The sequence below is a fragment of the Bufo bufo genome, chromosome 5 (assembly GCF_905171765.1).
Source record: "Bufo bufo chromosome 5, aBufBuf1.1, whole genome shotgun sequence".
Taxonomy (NCBI): domain Eukaryota; kingdom Metazoa; phylum Chordata; class Amphibia; order Anura; family Bufonidae; genus Bufo; species Bufo bufo.
In genome coordinates this window covers 409,133,687-409,149,008 of record NC_053393.1, presented here as the reverse complement: position 1 = coordinate 409,149,008, position 15,322 = coordinate 409,133,687, and positions in this window count along the sequence as shown.

Sequence of the window (15,322 nt, the reverse complement as noted above, 5' to 3'; positions counted from 1 at the left end):
TGTATGGCGATGCGGTGGTGCCTGAAGAGATTGATTAAGGATAAAACCAGATCTATAAGGGTCCTCTAATGCTGTCTATTCTAATAAGTTATAGCCTGAGATAGTCATTGATATGGTAATGAGAACAACATATGGTAATGAGAACAACATATCAAACAGTAGATAACCCCTAATATGATAATGAAGATGACATAACAGTCAGATAACAAGATAGCCTAATGAGTCACAAGTTAAAATGAATAACCCCAGGTATGGTGATAAGGATAACATATCTGGCAGGTAAGTAACTCCAAGTATGATAAAAAAGATGTCATATCAATCTGTCATATAGATAGCTTAATCCCCACTCAGGAGGACCTACCATTGCCGCTGGAGATTGAGGGAGAGAATGTAGGACACACAGGTGTAGTTTGGGTGCTGTCAGCACCAGTGGTTTGCGATGTGTGCCCATAGCAGTGAGTTCGGATGGACTGAGGGGAGTCGAGGAGATATTAATCACCAATGACTCAGATGACGGTAACGGGTGCGTGGAATGTGAGTTAATTGAATTATACGGTACCTGAGATCTGGTGGTGATGGATGACATTTGTTGTTGCGTTGTCCCAGTTCTAGGTGGTCTTCGGGTGTTCCTAGGTCTGCGTTGTTCGTCAGGCTGGCGGGAATCCTGACTCGAAGCTGATCTCTGGGAGTCCATGGAGGATGCTCTTCCACTTTTCCTTGGTCGAAATTGAGGATCTGTTCGAATTTGGTACAATAATCTGGATTATCCTTAAAAAACGTCGGACGTGTCCTTATGCGTAATCCCCTAGGGATCATCTTGGTTTTGAGGTACTCGGCCAGCGTAACACTATGTAGCTCGAAATTTTGCAGCTTCTTGGTCTCACGTTCCAGATCTCGTTCTTGCAGTTCAACTGCCGGTGTCTGGAGGAAATCACTGGATGAGGTGACCTGCGCCAGAACGGATGAAATCTCGTTATAGCAGATAACGAGATTTCATCCGTTCTGGCGCAGGTCACCTCATCCAGTGATTTCCTCCAGACACCGGCAGTTGAACTGCAAGAACGAGATCTGGAACGTGAGACCAAGAAGCTGCAAAATTTCGAGCTACATAGTGTTACGCTGGCCGAGTACCTCAAAACCAAGATGATCCCTAGGGGATTACGCATAAGGACACGTCCGACGTTTTTTAAGGATAATCCAGATTATTGTACCAAATTCGAACAGATCCTCAATAAGTGTTCGATAGATATCATGACGCTAACCCTGATGTATATCCATTCAGCTATGACTGAACTCAAAATCAAGATACGAGCAATAGAATCTCAATTACTTGATCTCCTATCTAAAGATGAATACAGTACTCTACAAGAAAAGATATCCACTATCCTCCTAGAAAGACGGAAAGAAATCGAGTTCTCCAAGAAAAAGAAATTTCTGAGAGACACAGAAGATTATAAAAGCAACAGAATCTACCATTGGCCAGACTTCACCGGATTTCGACCAAGGAAAAGTGGAAGAGCATCCTCCATGGACTCCCAGAGATCAGCTTCGAGTCAGGATTCCCGCCAGCCTGACGAACAACGCAGACCTAGGAACACCCGAAGACCACCTAGAACTGGGTCAACGCAACAACAAATGTCATCCATCACCACCAGATCTCAGGTACCGTATAATTCAATTAACTCACATTCCACGCACCCGTTACCGTCATCTGAGTCATTGGTGATTAATATCTCCTCGACTCCCCTCAGTCCATCCGAACTCACTGCTATGGGCACACATCGCAAACCACTGGTGCTGACAGCACCCAAACTACACCTGTGTGTCCTACATTCTCTCCCTCAATCTCCAGCGGCAATGGTAGGTCCTCCTGAGTGGGATTAAGCTATCTATATGACAGATTGATATGACATCTTTTTTATCATACTTGGAGTTACTTACCTGCCAGATATGTTATCCTTATCACCATACCTGGGGTTATTCATTTTAACTTGTGACTCATTAGGCTATCTTGTTATCTGACTGTTATGTCATCTTCATTATCATATTAGGGGTTATCTACTGTTTGATATGTTGTTCTCATTACCATATGTTGTTCTCATTACCATATCAATGACTATCTCAGGCTATAACTTATTAGAATAGACAGCATTAGAGGACCCTTATAGATCTGGTTTTATCCTTAATCAATCTCTTCAGGCACCACCGCATCGCCATACAAGTCCTATGTTATATACCAGCGTGATATTTTGTAGCTATTGAATTGGAATTCTACATCAGGATGATCCCTCATGAATTATCTGCTTGCCATTCTTTTGCTTTATTGTGCTTGTTTGTCCTTTTTCCTTTTGTTTTACCTTTTATGTACCTTTTGATTTATTGTCACCTACGGTGTATTACATAAGTTTATGTATATGCTTTGTGTATATATGTATATGACACTGATATTCTCTGTTCTATAGTGTCTGATGAAGGCTAATACAGCCGAAAACGCGTTCACATGAATGTCGCATATTACCTGCAAAAAATAAATTGCAATCAAAGAATACCTCTCACTGCTGTGAATTTTTGTTAAACTACACTTTGGGGTGGGAACCCTATCCACAGCTGAGAAAACCCGGTGTGAACAAATTTGTTCTACTTATATATATATATATATATATATATATATATAATAAAATAAAAAACTGACATCAGGCCCTAGTTTAACAATTTTTTCCATATTTCATAAATTTTTTCTGTACTCTCACTAAATCTCTCAGAAACCCGTTCCACTTTAATCAAATTAGCAACTGCTTCTTGCCACTGTCCCACTGTAGGGGGATCTCCGTTTACCCATTTCCTAAGGATAAGAAGTCTAGCCTGAAATAGTACTTTACCTAAAACCAATCGTATCTCTTTATTTAGCTTACGATATTCAGTTGCCCCTAATATACAAACTACTGGGTCTTCAAAAACTTGAACACCCAGAAATACTAATATAATCTCTGCAATTTCTTTTCAGTACAGTACCTAAAAAGTTTGGGGCATCTTCAAAAACAGTGCATAAGATCCGCCTTCTCTCCCCTACATTTTGGACACTTATCAGAAGTTCTCACACCCATTCTCTTTAACCCCCAAGGAGATCGATGTAGCCTATGCACTATAAAAAACTGAGAGATCTTATGTGAGCCCCTTTCCGACACCGTAGTATAGCTTCTAAGAGCATCATTCCATTTTTCTTCCGTAAAAGACAGAAGCTCTTTTTCCCATTTTCCTCTGGCAAGTATTGTAATTCGTTTTTTTTCCATCAAAATCCCATATCTTTTTGCCGTTGTTCCTCTTTTTTCTCCTCCATTGATAAATGTATCTATTCTATCTGATTGTTCCTTTCTATATTTATCTAAATGCACCAATGTCTTCATAGCATTTTTGAGCTGAAAATATTTATAAATATCCTTTTGGGGGATCCCAAACTCCCTGACCAAGGTATGAAAATCATTCAGTCTATCTTCCTCAAATACTTGACCTAGATTTTTCATTCCCTTTTTATCCCAGTTATATAAAACCAAATCTTTTGCAATTCCTTTAAATTAATATTTTTCCAAATCGGTGTATACTGCAAATAGCCTTTAATCTCTAATATTTTTTTAACTTCCACCCATATATACTCCATTAAATTCAATATTCTATTTCCTGTGGTATTTTTCCCCAGTGTACCTGACTCCAATACCTCTAGGTGATTCATTTGTGTTATTAAATAATAAAAAAAAACAATAGGGAACAGCTAATCCACCCTCTCTTACTCGGAGCTGAAGCACTTCTCTCTTTAACCTAGGAATGGCACCTTTCCAAATAAAATCCCCCATTAGACTAACTAATAACCTAAAAATCATCTTCGGCAACCTCATTAGGGCATTTTGTAGAACATACAGTATTTTTGGAAGAAAAATCATTTTTATTAGATATACCCAACCCTGAATTGACAACGGTAATCTTTTCCAAATGTGTATTTTAGTTCTAAGTTCTTTTATTAAGGGGAGTATATTTAACTTTTCATATTCTTCTATATTTCCGGAGATTTGTATACCTAAATATTTAAAACTCTCGTGTTTCTCAAGCACATGCACCCTTGAGTCCTTCTGTGATTGTCCCTTCCCTAATAACATCATATGGGATTTCCCCCAATTAATATTTAAACCAGAAAAAAATAACAAACTTATCTATTATATCTATTACTCTATTAAACTGGTCCCCAGTGTTGTGCATAAATAATAAGATATCATCAGCATATATTAATAATTTTTTGTCTCCTTCCACGTATTAAAAACCTTTACACTCCCTATCATTTCTTATTATACATGCCAAAGGCTCTATTGCAATAGCGAATAGTAATGGGGAGAGAGGGCATCCCTGCCTAGTGCCCCGATAGAGGGCAAAAGGCAGGGACAAGCTCCCATCCACCATCACCCTAGACCTCGCATTGGAATATATAAGTTGAATCCATCTTATGAATCCCTCCTCTATGCCAAACCTTTTCAAAACTGCCCATAGATACTCCCACTCGATACAATCAAATGCCTTTTGGGCATCCAGTGAGAGTATAGCTTTCTCACCAATTTCTGTTTTATTAGCTTCAATATTAAGGTACAATCTTTTTATATTTGAATATATCGTTCTCCCGGGTATAAAACCTGTCTGATATTCATGGATTATACCTTTAATCACCTTAGAAAGCCTACCTGCCAAAACCTTTACCAAAATTTTAACATCTGTGTTTAGCAGAGATATTGGTCTATATGAACCAGGGTCTAGTTGTTCTTTACCCTTTTTTGGAATCAATGTAATGATTGCTTCTTTCATAGAGTCTGGTAAATCACCTATTTTTGGGGCCTCACACAGTGTCGCTCTTAATTCTGGTATTAACACCTGCGCAAAGGTCTTATATATTTCAAAAGGGAGTCCATCACATCCTGGTGTTTTTGCAGGTTTCATCGTACCCAAGACCTCCTATATTTCTAAAATAGATATTTATTTTTCCAGATATTCCTTTTGGGCCTTAGATATCTCTCTCAGAACAATCTGATCTAAATATTGGTCCAATTCTATTTTTGAGTATTGTACCCTAGACTTATAAAGTTCCTGAAAATAATCCACAAAAACTTTTTTAATTCCTTCCGGTGAGCTGACTATTTCATCCATATTATCTCTAATCGCCCCTATCCATGATTTCCCTCTCAGATTTTTTAGTATACCTGCTAACATTTTACCAACCTTTTCTCCCTCTGAGGCTAACCGAAACCCTTGGAAAAACAATTCTTTCCTACTTCTCTCTGATATAATTTTAGCTTTTCATGTTCATCCTCCCATTCCTTCTTGTTATTTTCAGTAGGGTTCATTATAGATACTAGTCTTGCTTCTTCTAATTTTTTTTTCCAGTAAATTCCCTTTTTCTTTAGTAGTTTTCTCCCAATAATTCACCTTTTTAAACAACAATCCTCTTAAATATGCCTTGGCAGTATCCCAGACTATCAATCTACTAGCGGAGTTATTGTTCTCCTGGAAAAAAAGTTTTAACTACACCGTTATACTTTCTTTATCTGAGATTAATGATAAGCAATGAGGGTTGAACTTAAACAATGGCAAGTTTTGCTTTCTGTTTAAGTCCAATTCCATTACCACAGCACTATGATCGGATAAGGCCATAGGCAAATACTTTATCTTAATCCTATTTTGGGACATTAAATTTTTATTTCCCAAAACCATATCTATTCTTGACCACGTTTGATGTATTTTAGAATAACAGGAATACATGGTTTCTCACGGGTTCAAAAAGCGCCAAACATCAATCCAGTTAAATTCCAAGGCCAATTTAAACAAATCTACATTTTGTATTCTTCCCCCTCTGCTAGACATTCTATCCCGGAGTGGATCCAGCGTTGTAATCTCCTATCGCAATCATTATACATTCTTGTCTATACAACATGAATCTATGCAACTCATACAACACTTCTGGCTTATATGGTGGTGGAATATATATATCAGAAATTATCATTTTAACCCCTTCTATATTACATTGTAAGAAGAGGTACCTACCACAGTCGTCCGGCTCGTATGCAACACACTCAAATTTAATCTTATCATGTACCAAAATTGAGACTCCTCTGGAGTAAGTCGTAAGGATTCTTTGTCTAAGTGTGTCTCTTGGAGGCAAACGATGGCTGGCAGGAACCTCTTCATCCACTCAAGGATAGCGTATCTCTTTACTCTCTCTCGCAAACCTCTTACATTCAATGAGAGTATCTTAACTATCCAGCAGAGAGGGAAGAAAAAGAAAAAAAACCACACCCCCTCTCTCTCTTCTCCAAAATACCTCCCCCCCCAAGGCAGCCCCATTGGCTAGCATAATGGCTCCTTATCCCCCCCACCGCCCCCTCCCCTCAGAAACCCATCCAGTCCGCCCATTCATTAACTTCTATAGGTGTCTGAAAGAATTCAACCCTTCCTTTGTATTCCACCCTTAATTTTGCCGGAAAGAGTAAACTATACTTCAAACCTGCTTCCCTTAATCTCTTTTTTTTGCGGTTATAAACTCTTTTCTGCGTGCTTTAGAATCCGCTCAATAATCTGGGAAAAGTCTTATCTTTTCACCATGTATCTGAAATTTTTAAGAGGTTCTAGCATCAGACAGTATTGTATCCCGATCCTTAGCAAGTAAACATTTCACCAACATATGTCTGGGGTGATCCCCTGGGACCCTCTTTTTGTGGAAACCCTATGTGCTCTTTCGATAGCAAACAAAGGGGAGAGAGTACCCTCCTTACAATTCTCCTTTATCCATCGCTCAATAAATTCTATACAATTATCCCCTTCTTCCCGTTCTGTGATCCCTACACACCTTATGTTTGTTCTTCTTGATCTATCTTCTTGATTTATTAATTTTTGTTCCTTCTTATTATTTATCTGTCTTAAAGCTACAACCTCCTTCTCTAATTTCTCAACAGAGTGCTCCAGAGAGGGGATCCTTTTTTCCATCTCATGCAATCGCTGTCTTATTTTCTCCAGCTGATCACGTATTACACTGACATCAGTTTGCACTGTCCCGATCTGTGTCACTATACTCCCCATTACATTTTCCATCCTCGAGACAGTGCAAAATATGTCTTTCATAATTTTTAAATCCATTTCTGCGGGCACCACAGGGGATCCCTGTTCTCTTGCGCCACCCGGAGTCCCGTTCTCATGCTTCTCTGTATCTATAGTTTTTTCTTTCTGTAGAGAGTTAGAACCTGGGGAGTTAGGGATCAGAAATTTATTTAAGCTATGTTGTTTTGGCCCACTCTCTAACCCCGTTGCTGATCTCCTACCACTAGCGCCAGTAAGACCGCACTGTTCCTCCTTTATCTTGGGGGGCATTTTTATACTTGCTTTCTCCTTTTTCTTTTTCCTTTTTTTTGTTTTTTTCCCCTCTTCCCTCTTCTCTCTCTTACTTCACCTCCCTCCCGCTTTTCTACTCTCTCCCACTTCCTTTTCCCCCTTTTCCTCCTCTTTCCCTGCTCACCACTATTACAGCTATTCCTCAACAATTATCTCAAAGGTACAGTTGCCTTAATCAACCACATTAAATCAGATATCGTTAAATACAACTACAGTTTGCAATATATTAAAATATTATCAACAAACAGTCCAATTAGACAAGACCATATGCTTCACCTTAGTCCCAGTATTATTACTGTTATTAGGGGAAAAAAAATATATTAGAACAGGGAGTGTTAATGATAGGAGGAAGAAAAAAAGGAATCCAGTTGGCAAATTATCAATGCATTTCCTATTATCCAGAGGTATTCACATAAAACAAATCAGTTTTTCTTAATCTGAGCCAATTCAATCAAAGAGGAGGAGATGGAGAACCACAGATTCAAAATAATTAGTCCAACAAGAGGGCTGCCAGCCTGATACCTTTGATGGAAGGGGTTAGGTTAGATTAGAGTCGGTTAGTCCATGGTTAATACGGGAGAGTTAGACGAGATTAGAAGGGGTTAATCGCATGAGAGTATGGGTTAGGTTAGATTAGAGTCGGTTAGTCCATGGTTAATCCGGGAGAGTTAGACAAAATTAGAAGGGGTCAATCGCATGAGAGAATTTGCACAGAGGGTTAAAGTCAGGGTCAGGGTTGCAATATAGATGTATATAAAGCGGTCACTGTACACTGTACTCCACAACTGTACTCCACAACCGTCTGAATGTCTTCACCCCCCCCCCCTTTTTCTTCCTTCCCTTTTCTCTCACTTTTCCCTTTTTTCCTTCCTCAAGGGATGATCAACCCCTACAAACAAATGCTGCAGAGCGTCCAAACAGCCTCCAATTTCCACTCTCCACTCTCCAGCTTCCAACCCCTCTCGTTTTTCACCCCTTTGACTATAGCGCGGCTTTTATATTTATAAAATAAATCCCACCTAGCCGGCAGAGCTCCTCTCCTCTAAACAGCTGCTCGCTTCCAATAGCCTCCCTCAATAGCCTTGAATCCCGCTCACACGACAGGCCACCTGGGGGGGAAACGACTCCACAGCTTATACAGGCGCTACCTTCTCCGCATACCGCACTCAGTCGCTCCAGCTCACATCAGGTCCCACGACCAAAGCGCCGCCAGATCCTCTACTCCTCCGCACCTCTAGACCGAGAACTCACCACCCAGGTATCAGCCACGGCGTCCCTGGCAAAGACATTGAAACAACGGCGGGCGGGCAGGCGGACCGGCAAGCGAGCAGGGGGAAGGGGGGGGCGGAGCCTAGCATCAGACGTCAGACGCTCGCATGCTCCCTGACTAAGTTGGGACTACAGTACCCTGAACGATTATCAACTTTAGGGTTACTCACTTTAGAAAAAAGACGACTGAGGGGAGATCTAATTACTATGTATAAATATATCAGGGGTCAGTACAGAGATCTATCCCATCATCACTTTATCCCCAGGACTGTGACTGTGACGAGGGGACATCCTCTGCGTATGGAGGAAAGAAGGTTTGTACACAAACATAGAAGAGGATTCTTTACAGTAAGAGCAGTGAGACTATGGAAATCTCTGCCTGAGGAGGTGGTGATGGTGAGTTCACTAAAAGAGTTCAAGAGGGGCAAATTGGCTTTAACCTCACAATTTTTTTTTTTGCCTTCCTCTGGATTATCTTGCAGGATAATAGGCTGAACTAGATGGACAAATGTCTTTTTTCGGGCTTATATACTATGTTACTATGTATGTATGTTACAAATATATTTGCTAAGTAAGTCCCTCATTCGATTTATATAGTGAATATAGAAATTATTTCATATATTCTATGTTTGCGGAGTGCTGTTGCATTGTGTTTGGTTTTACTATTGTATTTTCAGCCATGGGGGGTGCAGCCGCACATTTATTTCATTTTAGAGGATGTGCTGAAAAAAGGACCAAAGTACAAATGTACAGAGAATGGAGCACGCCTACATAACACAATTACATGATTTTAACAGTATCCACAATCACGGGATCACATGATTTTAATGTTTAATGAATTCTAAGTTACACATCTAGTTATGGCTTTAGTGGACATAATGAACTTCTGTGCTCTGCACCAATCACATCTGAGGAGGACTGACCATTTACCAAGTGCTAGAACTTTTTTGTTACAGGCATCGTCAAATGATTATTTCAAGCCTGGCATAACTATCTACTTAAAATTAAAGTCATCAACATATATAATTTTGGATGCAAACTCATCTGTTCTAGTGGGAATGGTGCTTTATTTAGTAACAGCTTATGAAGTGACAGTTTATGGTTACTAAGTTAACTGTGACATATTGACCACAAAATCCATTTATTATTAACGGTCATTCGAAACAATATCATACCAGCTCATATGACTCATGCCACATTATTAAAGGAACTCGCCTAATGAGTTTAAGGTTGATCATGCATGTTAGATAAATGTGCATGGATCTGCAATCAAATTAATCTGATAAGCTTCTAAGAGTTCCAGTCTGCACCAGGGTTATGTTGTGTATCTAGAATTCTCAAAGGCATTTGGTACTGTATCACATATCATGTTGATGCATATTATGATATTGCTGATGCTTAGGGAAAATACAGTATATATAAAGGCGGGTTCGCATCAGCATTAGAAATTCTGTTATAATGTCAACAGGATGCGAACCCGCCCTAATTGGGTTTTCAATCGGCTCAGTGAGTGGAAAAAAGGGCATTTAATAAGGGTACAAAAGAGTACCACATGGGTTAATATTGGGCCTCTTTTTTGTCATATGGTTATAATTGTACTTACACCCTAGCCATGGGCCCTCAAACACTGCCCTTATGTCTGAATGTTCAGTGTACAATCTGGAAACAAGTAGTCAAGAGACTACAGGGGAATGAAGCGATTAAAAAAAAATTAGTTCACCATTTCTATAGTTTCCAATAAATATGAGTATTACTTTAGAAGTTATTTTGAATTACACAGTGTTATCCTCTCGTCATTAATTACATTAATAGCCTATTGCCATTTAGCTATTTAATTTTCTATTATTTTGATATTTCTATATGTTTTTTTCTATATGTTTATGGACCTGATTTATCAAAATGGTATTCTGGTCTTTATGGGCCTTGTTCTGTTGGCACAGACCTCATTATAAATTTAACATCTCTTCCAGCAGTCCATGTGCCGGAATAAAATCTACTCCAGCTCATAGTCGCACCCACACCCTGCCCTTGCCATGCCTTCTTTTCATAAACTGGCGAGGGCAGCATAAAAATGGCAGTTGTGACTAAATCTAGTCTCAATGGCATTTAAAACTTTGCAAAACCGTGTTTTGCAATGTTTTACATGAAATCCATGGAATGGAGGGAATTATAAATCTCCCCCTATACTTTTTCAAAAGACTGAGCTCAGTTATTGCTGAACTGAACAGTCGCATACAGAGCAGGACACAGATAATAAAAATATCCAAAAAAACATCAAAAGGTGAGATAATTTAATTTGACTGAATAACACTCGAATACAAATAAAATTAACACTGCTCATAAACTGTGGAGGGAAATGCTTTGTATTCATATCCTTCTATTGGAAACAAGTTCTAACTACATTTTAATATTAATGATGCTTGTAAATGTAGTTATGAGCTTTATATGAAAAAAAAATGGACTGTATTGTTACAGTGTCATTTTTCCATTTATGTTGCTCATAAAAATGTCCAAAATGGTATAAAGTTTTCAAGATAGTTCACATTCACTATATTCTATTAATGTTATGGTTGAATATTTAGAGGTTTTGAGTCCTCTACTCCCCATGCAATGTAAGCAACATCTCAAATTTTATATTCGATAGATAATAGATAGATAGATAGATAGATAGATAGATAGATAGATAGATAGATAGATAGATACAGGTGAAGCTCAAAAAATTTTAATATCGTGGAAAGATCATTTATTTCAGTAATACAACTTAAAAGGTGAAACTAATATATGAGATAGACTCATTACATGCAAAGCAAGATATTTCAAGCCTTTATTTGTAATAATTTGGATGATTATGGCTTACAGCTTATGAAACCCCAAAGTCACAATCTCAGCTACCCATTTTTCAGGGGGTGTGGATTAATTAGCTGACTAGAGTGTGACATTTTGAGCCTAGAATATTGAACCTTTTTACAATAATCTAATTTTAAGTTGCATTAATGCAACTCCTTTTAAGTTGCATTACTGAAATAAATTAACTTTTGCACGATATTCAAATTTTTTGAGTTTCACCTATAGATAGATAGGATACAGATTGATAGATAGATAGATAGAAAATAGGTAGATGTTACCAGCTAATTACATTTGTTAAAATGTCCATTTTCTGAAATGGAAAGGTGGTGTTTTCCATGTCAATAATTAGAGTGAAGTTCTCTAAAATTCGATTCAGCTGCTTCGCAAATTTTACAACAAACATTTACTTCGTGATAAATTACTTCGTCGCAACGTGCATTTCTTTTTATAGCGAGTGCAATGACATGGAGCGGCAATTGCACCTCCCCCCCATCATTGAACCCTTCAGATACCAGTTTCATCGCTGATCGCGGCATTTGAGATCCAAATTAAATCATTTTAGTGTTTGCTAATTAAAATAAAAAGATTTAAAAAATTGTACTTACCTCATCCATTTGATTGCGAAGAGGCCGCCGAGGCCATCTTGCTTGAGGATCCAGTGCTAAATCTCACGTAGCGAGTGATGATGTGATGCGCGGGATCTTCAAGCAAAATGGCCGCATTGGTCTCTTCGCACTCACATGGATGATGTACTATGAGTATGATTTTTTTTTACCGCCATTTCAGGGAAAATCGATTAATTGCCAAGAATAATGAGGAAATTCAGTTTGCAGCGAATCAAATTTTTCATGAAATTTGGATTGAAGTCCACTTAGTGAACTTTGATTCGCTCAACACTATAAATAATGTTGACCTGCGCTTTTCTTCTCTGGGTGAAAAATAAGTGCAGTAGTCACGTCACACTCACCAACATGCTTCATCTACTACATCTAGGTACTGCTCCATCTATTCAGAGGCTGAACTATAAATTAATGTGTTATAGGGGCAGAGTTATAACACAATTAAAGGATTGCCTCATCAGCAGGCACTGCAGGAGAAATAAGCCGTTAATCTAGGGAACTGAATATATGCCAAGACCATAAAACAATTTCATTATTTGAATCAGTCCATTAAAAAGAAACCCTTTAGATGTTTCTTAGGCAACTTTTACATGAACAGTATTTTGCATCAATACAGCATTTGTTAGCCAACAGCAGGAGCAGGTCCAAATCAATAAAGAGGCACAAATATATATTTTATAATGTTTCTCTGTAGAATACCTTTCCCAGGGACCCAAAGATACACAAATTAGCTTTCCTTCTGAAAGGAAAAGAAAGCTAAGCCTCTCAGATGCCAGCAGACATAAAATGTGATAATTTGCATATACTTTCCCCAGAAACCCAAAGTAGAATTGCTTAGCCTACAGTACTCCTCCTGAATACTGAAGCACTCCTTAGTGTTGGGCGCAAATATTCGAATTGCGAATTTTAATTGCGAATATCGCTACTTTGAGAATTCGCAAAGATTTAGAATATAGTACTATATATTCGTTTTCATTAATATTCTAGATTTTTTTTCATCAGTAGCCTCCCTTCTTGCTTGTGGGCCAATGAGAAGGCTGCAATGTCTTTGTCTGAGCTTAGCAATATCCCTAGCAACCAATAGGAAAGTTGACCCTCTTACTATATAAGAACCTCCTGTGCTCTGTGCTTTACTGTTTAATTACATAAGATAGTTAGTTAGCTTATATATATAATACAGATAGTTAGTGGGAGATAGTCAGTGTAGGTTAGATTCTGATATAGTGTAGCTGATAAGTTCCAGTGCAGGGTGTTAGGTAGTGTGATAGGTTCTGCTGTCCATACATACATGCTACAGACATAGTGCTGTGATGCCACAAGTTCACAACAATACTTAGTGCACCAATCAGTAATATGTAGTCTTACCTGCTAAAATGTGAAGTTGCACGTATTGCGCAAAAATCTGTGCATCATTAATTGCCGATTTGCGCAATCGCGAATATATTGGAGCACTCTATCTGCATATAAAGCTATTGTAATGTTCTGCAATGTCAACCATTTTCTCAGGAACCTTCTACCAGTTTGAAAAATGTAGCAATGTAATACGTGCATATTACATTGCCTTTTTTCGCAATTAAGAAACTAATGGCAAATTTGCAAATATATGACGAATATTCGCCCAAATATTCGCAAAATATTAACCTTAACACATGCTAGAGAGCAGGTGGTGGTTATAAATGGAGTCTCACAGATTCCCAGGGCAGAACTCAGGTTCCCTCATTTTGTGCTAAACGGGGACTTGCTGTACCGAGTGACGGAAATCAGAGAGGAAATTATTGAACAGCTACTGGTGCCCCACTCGTATCGGAGACAGCTCCTTGATTTGGCGCATAATGATGCATTAGGCGGACACCTGGGAGCAAAGAAGTCGTAGGCCAGGATGACAGACAAGTTCTACTGGCCTCGGGTAAAGGCAGAGGTGAAGAGGTATTGTGCGTCCTGCCCCACGTGCCAGCTAACAGCCCCAGTGTCACACTATCGGAACCCCCTGGTACCTTTGCCCATAATCGAGGTACCGTTTGAGCGGATTGCCATGGACCTGGTAGGGGAGTTGGTAAAATCAGCATGGGGACATCAGCACATACTAGTTGTGGTAGATTACGCAACCAGGTACCCAGAGGCGGTCCCATTAAGATACACCTCCTCTAAGGCCATAGCTCGGGAATTGTTTCAGATGTTCTCCTGCACGGGGCTGCCCAAGGACATCCTGAAGGACCAGGGAACCCCGTTTATATCGAAGGTCATGGCTGACCTCTGCAAGCTGTTTCAGATCTGACAGTTGCAGACGTCCGTCTATCACCCACAGACGGATGGCCTTGTAGAGAGGTTCAACAAAACATTAAAGCTCATGTTAAAAAGAGTAGTCCAGAAGGATGGAAAAGATTGGGACATGTTGCTACCAGCCTTGTTGTTCGCCATACGGGAGGTCCTGCAGGCCTCCACGGGATTCTCGCCATTTGAACTCCTGTATGGGCGGAGACCCTGTGGACTTCTGGATTTGGTGAATGAAACCTGGGAAGGTGAGTTCTCACCACACCAGACCCTGGTATAACACATCTCCCAAATGAGTGAGAGAGTGGTTAAGGTGATGCTGCTAGTTAAGGAACATTTTCAGAAGGCCCAGGATGCCCAGAGGCGGGTATATAACCGGTCAGCCAAATTAAGGCAATTTTCAATAGGAGACCGAGTAGCGGTTCTGATTCCCACTGTGGAAAGAAAGTTCTTAGCCAGGTGGCAGGGTCCATTTAAGGTGGTAGAAAGGGTAGATGAGGTGAATTATAAGGTACACAAGCCTGGGAAGAGGAAACCCTACCAGATCTACCACGTAAACCTGTTGAAATCCTGGAAAGATCGGGAGCAAGTGACTGCTATGGCAAGGGTCATGATAGAGGACCCTGTAGGAGCTGACCAGGTATTTGTGGTTGACACGCTGTACAAGTCCCAAAGGCAACAAGCAAAGGAGTTTCTTCAGAGAAACAGAGATAAATTCTCAGGTTTGCTAGGGCTCACCAATGTCATTAAACATTACATTTTCACAGAGCCCAATGTGATAATCCGGCTGAAGCCATACTGAGTTCTAGAGGCCCAGACGAAAGCAGTATCTGAAGAAGTAAAAAGAATGCTCGAGCTGGATGCCATTGAAGGATCGCAGAGTGAATGGTCAAGTCCGA